General features: G+C 41.8%; 1 protein-coding gene and 2 pseudogenes across 1 annotated transcript in view; all 3 read left to right on the forward strand.

Annotated features, from left to right (window-relative positions):
• Nucleotides 1-12,226, forward strand: part of GRM8 (glutamate metabotropic receptor 8) — a 1,893,470-nt gene that overhangs the window by 510,747 nt on the left and 1,370,497 nt on the right. The window lies entirely within an intron of this gene.
• Nucleotides 863-954, forward strand: LOC141135969 (U2 spliceosomal RNA; annotated as a pseudogene).
• On the forward strand, nucleotides 10,883-11,014 carry LOC141135871 (U2 spliceosomal RNA; annotated as a pseudogene).

Consider the following 12,226-nt stretch of genomic DNA (forward strand, 5'->3'; position numbering starts at 1 on the left):
AGGACCATTTAGTACTGGGCAATTGAGTGCATAGAATGAATTTACTTTTATGTTGAGCTTTTTTATTTCAGTGCTTTTTACAAACTGAATTGCTTTATGAAGTGTAGTTAAAACCTGTCATTCTTTCAGTCAGTACCTCAGAGCTGCGAAACATGTTCAAGCAATGCCAACCTATTTATGCATTTTTTAATTATATGTTAATGGGTTTGGTAGTTTATTTTCTACCTAGTTTTGTTTTACAAGACATCTGCTACCAAATACATGGTCTTTTTAAACTGTAGAGGTGGACCATTTGAAACAAGTTTCATTGCAAAAATAAGATTAAGACTAGATTTACGGTAAGTACAAAAAATATATAAAGACTCAGAGTGGAAACATTGCTATGCAGTAACTCAAGTATATAAATGTCTGTAAACATTTGAAAGATCAGCATTTTTCTACTAGTCTCTGTTGTTTCATAGGAACTAGCAAAACTCACAGCACACAGTGGCATACAGGGTACAGAGGTAATTCCAAAAACTAAATCAATCAGTTCCTAGGCTTATGTTTGTGCTACAGAACTCTCTGCATTGTCCCTCTGATGAGATTATTTTACTAAAGAATTAGAAAAGTTTAACACAAAAAACTGATGCACTTCAGTTATCCAGTTGTGTGGAAAGCAAAATGTTGTTATTTATTCCATCTGCACTGATTGGATAATTGAAATCAATCTTCTTAGTAAACAAATCTCATTATGACCATCAATTTCACATTATGGGAACAATGATGTCTCTCTAACATCAATGTGATTTCCAACAGGGCGCCAGGAGCAATCACTTGCCAACCGCCTAACTGGGAATGTATGTTATTATTTTGACATTAAATACCATTCTCTGCCTTTTGGCTAGGATCAAGTGTAGTATCTGTTCCTATCAGTTACCATGTGGTGGTGCTGTGCTACTCTCCTTAGCCTATGGTGGTGGGCTGGGGGTGGCAGTAAATCCACTTGCTGTAATGGTAACCTGGACAGTTAGTATCGGGGAGAGCCAATACCGGACTGCCTGACAAACTGAGGGCCATTAATAGGGCTCTTCTAGAGAAATCCGGAAAGCTTACCTCCTGATAGGAATGGAGCGGCACTAGGTCTGGACGAAGGCTGGGTCCTGAAAGAAGCCCGTGGTGTATGTGCCCCTGGAGTGGCCGTAACTCTCACTGTATTAGTGTCCCACTTTGAGTTTTACTGGCACCTAGGTCACTGCACACCACAATTTTTTCACACCTACCTCTTGGGCTGGACCTTTTGGCCAGGACCAGAGGAATTTTTTATACCTGGCCTTAGGGCCAGCCATTGCACCATATACAATGGTACCGCAGCACTTTCTCCTCTCCCCTTTTCCCCACCTTTATGTTGTTTGTCGTGTTTGTCACTTTATGTCTTTTTTTTTGGTTGTTGGGTTGGTACACTTTTCACGTTTGATTAGTAGGGTGTAAGTCCTCAGGCCTACCCTGAACGTCTTGGGAGGGGGTGGACATGGCCTTCTGGCTTGGTTTACCCTCTCTCATGGGGTCTCCCTTAAGGGGAGCCCCACCTAGTACTTGGAAAGGTCTGTTTTGGCCAGATGGACCATGCAAAGTACCCTAGTCCCTGTCTGGAGCCTAACGCCCTGGGGGATCAGGGCAAAGGTCCCTTCTCTTCGGAGGAGGACCATATGTACACCCTTTGCACTTTTTGTGTCTCACTTTTTGGTGTGCACTTTTTTTTGACCCGGGTGGAGTTTTTGGAGTGTGTTCACACCACAGGCTTTAAAAAAAAATATGAAAATGTTAAAAAATAATGAATAAAAAAATGTTATGGCAGCAGCCAGCTTTCAGAATAAAGTCACTTTTATAGGTGGGGGAGAGGTGCCCCACCACTTTTAAGTTGTTTCTGAGCTTACCAGAGTCATCAGTAAGCCTGGAACCAATCCGATGTGGCTGATGGCTAGACAGGAAGTCTAGTGAGGACAAGATAGCCCCCACTAGGCTCTATGCCCCTGGAGGACCAGAGCGATCTCCAATGTCACTTCCAGTTCTAGGTCAGATAGACATTTTTTGTTTTTTTGACATTTTTTTTGCTTTTAAAGTTAAATGAGAGATTTGGGGTCTTTTTGACCCCAGATCTCTCAGTAAAGAGGACCTGTAATGCTAATTTCTATTGCAAGGGATGTTTATATTCCTTGTAACAGGAATAAACAGTGATACAAAAAATATAAATACATAAAAATATAGGCACAGTATAAAAAAATAAAATAAAAAGTAAAATAAATAAGAAAATAAAAAATTTAAGCGCTCCATTCCTCCATGCTTGCGCGCAGAAGCAAACCCATACATAAGTCATGCCCGCATATGTAAACGGTGTTAAAACCACACATGTGAGTATTGTTAGAGTGAGAGCAATAATTCTAGCACAGGACCTCCATGTAACTCAAATAGATAACCTGTAAAAAATGTTAAAGCGTTGCCTATGGATATTTTTAAGTACCGTAGTTTGTCTTCATTCCATGAGCATGTGCAATATTAAAGCACGACATGTTAGGTATCTATTTACTCAGCCTAACATTATCTTTTACATTTTATAAAAAAATGGACAAACTTTAGTGTTTTATTTTTTATTATTTTTTTATTAATTAATGTATGTTTCCCCCCTAAAAATTGTGTTTGAAAGACCACTGTGCAAATACAGTGTGACATAAAATATTGCAACGACCGCCATTTTATTCTCTAGGGTCTCTGCTTTTGTAGCAAAAAATACAGATTTTTACTTGTAAACAACAAATGTCAGAAAAAGGCCTGGTCTTTAAGTGGTTAAAGCGGTTGCAAACCCTAACACATAACCAGTGAAGTGACTGGCCTCAGGTGATACACAGAGATGAAACAAATCCTCCCCCATAAGTTATATCTGTCTATCTGCAGTCTTCTCTTCTCTACATCTGTTTAAATTGCTGAATTTTTAAAGCTTGTCTGAGAGTTCAGAAAACAGGGTCGGAGAGCTTAGTGAGGAGAGCCCTGACAGCTGATTGGAGGGAAGAGACACCCCCGCCTCCACACAGCTCACAGGAACAGAGCTGAGGCTGTAATTCTGCTGGAGGTCCATCCCCTGTCACCATTTTCTCTTAGGGTCAGAAAAACTTGTGAGAAGTGATTCATGCTGATAGCAGAGGAATGAAGCAGCAGGCAAAAATTACACTTTGTGCTCCTAATTGAGACAAGTACACACTATAGAGGAATATGCTTTGTTCATATTTGATGTCTGAGGTTTACAACTACAATTATCAACTCCACCGCAGGAGTAGCTCTAGCAGTTGCAGTTGAGTTTTAGCACTTACTCTGGAGCATAAAATGAAATGTAGGGTTATATTACAAGCTTCCATAGAAATAAATTGCCTGGCTCAAGTTAGCATTCATAAATTACGAAAATGAATGTTACTACTTGTTTTATTACAGTTTTTAAAACTTGGGAACCAGAATGTTTTTACTTCACTTGATTCTGGAAATAAAGAAACGTTCAGAAAGCTATCATTAAAGTGGTAATAAACCCAGAAATAAAACTGTATTATATTACAGCATACCGATTCTTAGATGTGGTTGCATTTGTGTTTTATTCTTAGGTGGGTTTTTTTTTCTTTATTTTTATCTGTTGATCTAGCCAGTAAATCTGTTATTTTTCAACTTCTTTTAACAGACCAAGCTGTCCAGACAAAGTGGCAGTTAGATTGTTGGGACAGGCTATTTAACACTGACAAGGGGGCTTACAATGGTGAGCCTTTATTCATGTATGTACAACCTTTATCTTAAAAGTTAAAAAGTACAAAGTTTGTTGCAGTAACTGCATTAAAAGTTTTTGCTGGAGTTTGGATTTACTTTGACAAGTCCATCTAATTCTGCTAGTGCACCTAACACTATTCTCTCCCCAGATTGACAATGATACTGTGTAAAGGTGTCTTTGTTGGTTTTTCATTCAAAATGGAGACATCCTAAGACACGAAGTGTGTTACTAGTGAGATTGCCAGGTGAGAACAGAGGGAAAAAAACCTAAAAAAAGAAAACCATAGCAGTCACCACATTTACAGGGTGGTAAGCTGGACAGTGGACAGGAAGCAGTGTCAATGCTGGTTAATGTACCTGTACGTCAACCCCACATTGGCTGCTCCTGCATGGCTCACAGAGCATGCACCCAGGAGCCTGGTGATCCTTGTGTGCCTCAGACACAGAGGATCACATTACAACTGTGTCCGGTGACCACGTGGTCTTGTACCATGTGATTGCTGTGTCCAATCACAGTAATCACATAGTACATAATGGAAGCTAAATGTAAACATCGGTTCTCTCTGCTCTCACACAGATCAGATGTGAGATCAGAGAGAAGTGATGCAGCAGCCTGTGAGTGTCGAGCACCCTATCAGACTGCATATATACTCACAGACTGCAGTTCCAGCCTGCCCTAGTGCAAACAATGCAGCCAGCCCCTGTCATCTGTCTCAGTGTCACCAGTGCTCACAGTTACACCACCATGCACCATACCAACATCCTGATCACTACCATACCGGTGAACTGCTCACCAACATACCCAATACCAGTATCCTGATAACCCACCACACCATACTAGTGCCCTAATCACCTCCTTACACCATGCTGGCATCCTGATCACTACCCCATCATACCAGCACCTTAATCATCGCCACACCACATACCAGCACCCTAATCACCTCCACACAACATACCAGTGTCCTGAGCACCACTATACCTCATACCAATGTTCTGATCACTGCCATAACCCATTGCCAGTTCCCTGATCACTACCATACACAATACCAGCACCCTTATCACCTTCATACCTCATACCAACGTTCCGATCACTGCCATACCCCATACCAGTGTCATGATTACCACCATACCTCATACCAGCATTCTGATCACTGTCGTATGCCATACCAGCATCCTGATCACCACCATAAACCATACCAGTGCCCTGATCACCTCCATACACCATACCAGCATCTTGATCACTGCCATAATCCATACCAGCATCCTGATCACTGTCATAATCCCTACCAGCATCTTTATCACTGCCATACCCCACACCAGCATCCCGATCACCACCTTATGCTAACCAGCCGGAAAAAGTATTCAGAGCGGCTAAAGAGCCACTAAGATTACTTTTACAGGCAGCGAAAGCATTTGGCTTGCTGATTACGTTAGGCTTGTGCATACTAGCTACTAGTCCCTGTACCTGCCTACTATTAAAACTGCCATTTACCATTGATTCCTGGCCTCTGAATTCATTCCTGGTATCTGAGTCTTAGTGAATGTGGTGAGATTTCACTTTGCAAAGAATACCCAATCCCGTGCAAGGTGATTTTGTTTGCACATGATTGAATGATGGAAGTTAGTTATTGCCTCACCTATTTCATTAGGCTTTGGGACACATTCTCTGCAAAGTGAACAGCCTATTTGACTCTAGTAACCCCGATATCACTATGCAATCAGATCGACATTCATTTTCAAGATAAAACCATAAATACTGTCAGATTCACAAGCAACTTTCTTTCTCAAGTCATTCTCTGTCTACATCTCCTTGATTTATGAAACAATCTTTACCAATCACTTATCTCCCTGCCAAATAACCTATGCAGATTGAAAGAACCAAGCTTACTCCTGAGGAACTCCCTAGATGTTGGGCAGTTTTGTGTTTCTTGCCAAGCTTGTCCATGAAACACTCAGGTTTAATATACATGCGAGTATTACACTCACCCTCACAGTCTTATATTTATTTGACTGTGCTCCTCTGTATTGATTCCCATTCTCACTTCCTTTTGACCTACATTGATTCTGGGGTCACCAGAAACTTTATTGACTGGGGAATGATGACTCCCTTTCTCCTTCCCTTATGCCTAGGGAGGTACTCCACCATGAACGAATGTCCTTCCTCATTTTACATGAAGCCTCAATTCCCATCATCTTGAGCTTGAACAAACTGTTAAGGCAGAGACTGCACTAATACAGACCCTCTAGATGCACTGTAAGGGACACTCTAATGGGAGATGATGGGCTTACCCAAGAAGTGTAGGCCATTAGTCAGTTCACAGTAAAGCAGGGAATCACAGGCAGATCAGGTCTGGAAATAGGGTCAGGACACCCAGAGGTAGGTATTGGTCCCAGGTGAAAGCAGTTAACACTGAATCCTCCAGGAATCCCCCAGATTCTAAGGGCTAGCCAGTATTCGCCAAGGCTCCTGATGCTGGAGATGAATTTTGCTAGTCAGCACCTAAGGTTTCAACTCACAGGTTTACCCTATTCAAGACTTGGTGTCAAGATGGTACAAGGAAATAGGTCTGAAGCAAGCAGGTACACTGCAGTGAATGTCCAGAAGATGGTAGTGAACAACATTAGGGAAAGTGGAAGTCAGTGTTGCAGTCCAGCAGCGCACTTGGATAATCAGGAACAAAGCAAAGAATTGAGGTAGGTAGCAGACTTAGCCATGAACAAAGCCAATGGTCAGGGCAAGTAGTAGATTCAGATAGTCTGGAACAAAGTCAGAGGTCAATATACATGAATCAATCATGGAAAGCAGGCCAGATAGCATGCAGGTACAGGGCTCAGCAGATATCCTGCAAAAGCGGTTCTCAGGCAAGGAATCAAGAGCTGTACAGGGTTCAAATAGACAAGGCAAGAGGAGTAATCCTTCCTGACTGGCTGCAGCCAACCAGGAGGGGAAAGATGTTGCTTTTATTAGTTGCAGCATGACTGAGAGACAGATAACCGGGATAGGCAAGAACTAGCTGAGTAGCTCATTTTATTACTCAGCAGGTGAGCCGGGACGGTGCATATAGCACTCAGCCCTGTGCATAAACATGGTAAGAACAGAGCACATGTTGTGGAACTACAAGAACCAAAACAGCATTGTATGTTGGAGCTGAGAAACTACAAGTAACGTATTGACTTGCCTGCTAGTCTGTAGGAGTACAAATGACAGCTTGCCTGCTGGCCTGTGGAACCATAAGTAACAGATCAGAAGCAGCTTTAAATGATGATCTGTGACATGTATTTTGCAAGGAAATTTTCCCTGGAGCTTAGTGAATGAGGTGAAGCTCTGCTGACTTTCATCATCCAATCGTGTGCAAGAAAAATACTTTTTTCTTTATTGTTCCTTGTACATGATTAGATCATTTTGGCAAAATGAAATTTCACCACATTCACTAAGCTCTGGGGAAAATGTTCTTGCAAAATGCATGTCACAGATCATCAGTTAAAGCTGCTTCTGATCTGTTACTTATGGTTTCACAGGCCATCAGGCAAGCTGGTATTTGTAGTCCCACAGACCAGACATTAACTAAGCTCTGGGGAAAATTTCCTTACACAGTGCAACTTTTCTTGCAAAATAAACAGCCTATTTGCTCTCCTGTGTTAAAAAGGCCTTCTGTTGCAAAGGAAAGTTTACAAAAGGTGTGGATATTGGTAGCTTCCAATTATTTTATTTTCCCCTCTTTTGTGGTCCAATGACACAATGGATTCAATTTACAAAAACTGGAGAGGGCAAAATATGGTGCAGCTCTGCATAAAAACCAATCAGCTTCAAGTTTTTTTTTTTTTTTTTGTCAAAGCTTAATTGAACAAACTGAAGTTAGAAACTGATTGGCTACCATGCACAGCTGCACCAGATTTTGTACTTGCCAGTTTTAGTAAATCAACCCCAATGGGCCTGATCTACCGAAGTTAATGCATATATGCCAGTGCAATGATCCTATGTTTACAACCAGATAATGTCCTTTATTATGTGCTCACAAAGCACATAGGCACATGCACACAGGTCCCAGCAAACATGCTAAGAAATTACTAAGAATTGGGCCTTGTAACACAGAGTACAGTATAGCCACTGAGTAGTGGTGTGCTTAAAATAAAAATTTGATTTTTTACTGATATGTATGAGTCTATCTACAGTTTTACATGCACACCTTATGTATATTTAAAAGGGATTTTGAAAAAAAAAATTGAGAAAAAAAACTCCAAAAGCATAGTGTGAAGGTTTTTTTTTTTACCTGCTGCATGGCTTGGCACATGAGCATTTCCTTTCTTGGCGAGTTGATCACATTATTATTATTATCATACAGGATTTATACAGCGCCAATCATTTACACAGTGCTTTACAATATAAAAAGGAGACAATACAGTTATAATACAATAAAATACAAGAGAATTAAGAGGGCCCTGCTCAGAAGAGCTTACAATCTAATAGGGTGGGGCAGGTGGTATAAAAGGTTGTAACTGTGTGGAATGAGCTGATGGAAGTGGTAGAAGATTAGTTGGAGACGTGATGGGCTTAATTGAAGAGATGAGTTTTCAGGGATCGCCTGAAGGTAGCAAGAGTAGGGGATAGCCGGACAGGTGGAGGTAGCGAGTTCCAGAGGATGGGAGAGGCTCTGGAGAAATCCTGGAGATGAGCATGGGAGGAGGAGACGAGAGTGCTTGAGAGCAGGAGGTCTTGAGAAGAGCGGAGAAGACGATTTGGGTGATATTTGGCTGGGTGATTGAGAGCCAGTGTAGGGATTGGAGGAGAGGGTTGGCAGACACTGAGCAGTTGGTAAGGTGGATAAGTCACATGCTATTTTATTTTAAATTTGAATTAATTTTCTAGTAAAATGTTGACACACACATTCCCTAACTCACCTTATCAGAACAGAAGTACCATGTTCCATTGTTCTATTTGCTAGAAAGGTTCAAGGACTGCATTCACAATGCATGCATGAAACTGCATGCTTATGCAAGCCTTCAGTGTAAGCATACCATGGTGATCTATCTCTACTATTGTTTGTTTTCTAGGGAAAATGATGTCCATTGTCTACAACATGTGCCCGATACTACAAGTATTTATCCACTCCAAACTTATGTGTTGCTGCTGCTTTGTGGTTTCCTGTCGCGGAATCTTGCCTATCCTTTAGGAACATATAGGAAAAGGTTTAACAACAAGCTGTTTATTCTCTCTTGTGACTCTTCTTTTGAGCTTCAAAGCACATTTTATTTATAGATGCTGCATTTTGTTTTGAAAATGACATTCTTTTCCAACCATATTTGTCAAGGGAAAACTGTGAGAAATATGTCAGAAAGAATTTACTTCTCATTTAAAATAGTGTAATATTAGTATTACCCTTTCCTCCCAGAAAATGATACATTGGTCATTTCTCTTGTGATATGTCAGAGCTTTTCATGTTCTCTAGCAGAGTATATACAGTACAAAATGAAATGATTTGCCAAGAAGATTGCGCTTTACATTAAAATTCTGTTCACTTGCTTCCTAACAGATTGCCAAGTACTCCGTCATCCTTTTTACCTGTGGGAATTGTGGCTTGTCCCTTTTTTAGAAGTGTTCTCATCAGTCACACATGGGCCACCTAGTGATGAGCTCTATACTAACTCAGCTCCTGGGCTTTTCACTGAACATAACTTAAACCTATTTCCATCTCAGGGACTTCAATTTTAACCTGTGATCCTCAAGGGCTAGCATACTGTGTTTTAAACTTACTGTAATTGGGAAAGGTCAGTTAAAATGTTCAGACCAGTTATTTAGTGACTTGCCTTCCAGCAGACATATGGTCTATTGTGGTAGCACATATAGAAGAACTATTTAGTTTTAGTAATAAATGATCTGTAATCTGTAATAAATGATAAACGTGGTATATGTTGTAGCTTTTATTTTTCTACTTAAATACATTTATAGGCCTGCAGTGACTATTCTGTCATTACACCTATATAGATAATGTTTCCAGAGAAAAAAATAATTTTAACTAGAATTATCTAATCTATTATCTAGAATAGAACTTAGCACATAAACAGGATAGGTATGTGTTAGAAATCAATTCTAGGCAGTAACTGTCACTGACAGCTTTCAGATAGCAGCTAATGGTATTTAGTAAACAGAAACTGTGCCGAAAGTAACCCTAATTTGCTGTAATCTGAGTTTTAATCCTCTATGGATAAAGCCTAGGGCACACTGCTAATTTTTTTCCGTTCAACTCAGGGGATTGAACGAAAAAAAAACTGACAGCTCCAGTCGGAGCTGCTGTACTAACAATCCAATGTTAGTACAGCGATCTCCCCTGCTGTTAAATTGTGTTCTGACAGGGAAACAGCCCCTGCCAGAACACTCCAGTCAGCGCTCTCAGCCATTGGCTGATTGGGAGCTGGTCGGCTGTTGGTTTTCCAGCATGCTTGTCTGACAGAAGCTGGCTTCTATTGGACCTGCTGCCATACAAACGGGCCGAATGTCGTCTGACATTCAGCCTGTGTGTATTAAGCTTAACACAAACTCAACACATACCTAGCACAGTGGCCTAAGTGGTTCACACTCCTATCTTGCAGTACTAGGGTACTTGGATTTATTCCCAACTAGAACACTACCTGCATGGAGCTTGCATGATCTCCCTGTGCTTGTGTAGGTTTCTTTGTACTCTCCAAAGACATGCAGATAGGTAATTGTCTCCTGTATAAATTGTCCCTAGTATGTGTATGTATGCATGTGATGTAGGGACCCTACATTTTAAGGTCCTTGAGGGCAGGAACTGATGTAATTGTACAAATGTGCAAAGCACTTTGTAAAATTGACAGCATTATACATATATCTTTAATAAAAAAAATACCCCCTTTATATCAGGTACATTATAAGTACTGTTAAAATATTCTTTCTGAAGTCTCTCACTCAGCTTCCTGAACCTCTAAATTCATTCAACCCTCCCACGTAAGAATCCATAAGGCCCTCTGTATGTGAGAGCAGTGAGAGCAGTATTGGATCTAGTTGGGTTTGGCAAAATGTTGGCTTAAAAGGAATGAACATAGTTAAGTAGTCGCTATCAAAAGAGATATTGGAGTATAGGACAATTCTCTGCCTTTTGGCTAAGATCAAGTGTAGTATCTGTTCTTATCAGTTTCCAGGAGGTGGCGCTTGCTTCCATCCCTGATCCATGGCGAGATGGAGATGGGATGGGGTTGCTATGCAAAACCTGCTGGAGTAAAGGTGACCTGGAGCGGTTTGTAGCCGAAAGGGAAGCCTTCTGATGGGGATGGAGAACCACGGGGTCTGATCCAGGGGGTCGGGACCCTGGCCTTCTGGCCTGGATTGGGGCGGCTCTAGCTCCAGACAGTTATTTGGGAGAGAATGCTGGCTCCCCTTTCTGCCACCGGGGGAGCGGCCAGTATTTCCCGAATGTAATTAGGTAGGAGGGACGAAACGACGGTGAGGCCTGATGGTAAAGGGCTCTCACCACTTCCAGAACTCCATGCCTTCCTGCCTGGGGTGGGGGCTGCTGTGGTCTGGGCTGGTGGCCAGGGTTGGTCTTGAAAGCCTATGGAGTATGTGCTCCTGGAGTGGCAGTCCAGGGGTGCCATAAAATCACTGTGAGTGGCAGTCACTTTGATTTGAGGCACCACGGTCACTGCACCATAGAACAGGCTTTTTTAGCACCTGCCTCTTGGGCCGGGCCTTTTGGCGGGGACCAGAGGAATTTTTTATTCCTGGCCGGAGGGCCTGGTCATTGTTTTACACAATGGCCACCTTTTTCACTCTCCTCTGCACTATCCCTTCCCCACTTTCTTTTATTTATTTTATTTGATTGAAACCTATGTTTGTCACGTCTTGTACACATTTGTCTCACTGTGTGGCAAGTAAGGACGGGTCCTCGGGCCATCCCTGAAAGTCTTGGGAAGGGGTGGACATGGCCTTCTGGCTTAGTTCGCCCTATCTCATGGGGTCTCCCTTCCGGGGAGCCCCATCTAGTGCTTGGGTGGGTTCTGTTTCGGCAGACCCTCCAGAGAACGGGGTCTGTCTGGTTTCGGCCAGATAGACCATTGTAAAGTACCTTTGTCCCCGTCTGGAGCCTAACGTCCTGGGGGATCAGGGAATTGGCACGTCTGTGTACCCGTTGCACTTTTTTGTGACCACTCTTTATGTGTGTGCGCATTTTTTTTGGCACCGGGTGAAGCTTTTTGGGTGTGTTATGCACGCCATAGGCTTTCAATAAAAAATAAAATAAAATGGAGTATAGGACAATTGGGCAGGCTTGCGGAAAACATGTTTTTGATCCCAAATGTTTTTGGTTTGCATTTTATTGACTGCATAGCTGACCCAACCTGCAATATACATTTACCTGACATGAAGGCAAGAGGACAGACTAAGCCATTGTCAGCTACCCAAATAGATTAAAGTGTAGCCTAGTGTGAA

Source organism: Aquarana catesbeiana, linkage group LG03 (genome assembly GCF_042186555.1).
Source record: "Aquarana catesbeiana isolate 2022-GZ linkage group LG03, ASM4218655v1, whole genome shotgun sequence".
Lineage (NCBI taxonomy): Eukaryota > Metazoa > Chordata > Amphibia > Anura > Ranidae > Aquarana > Aquarana catesbeiana.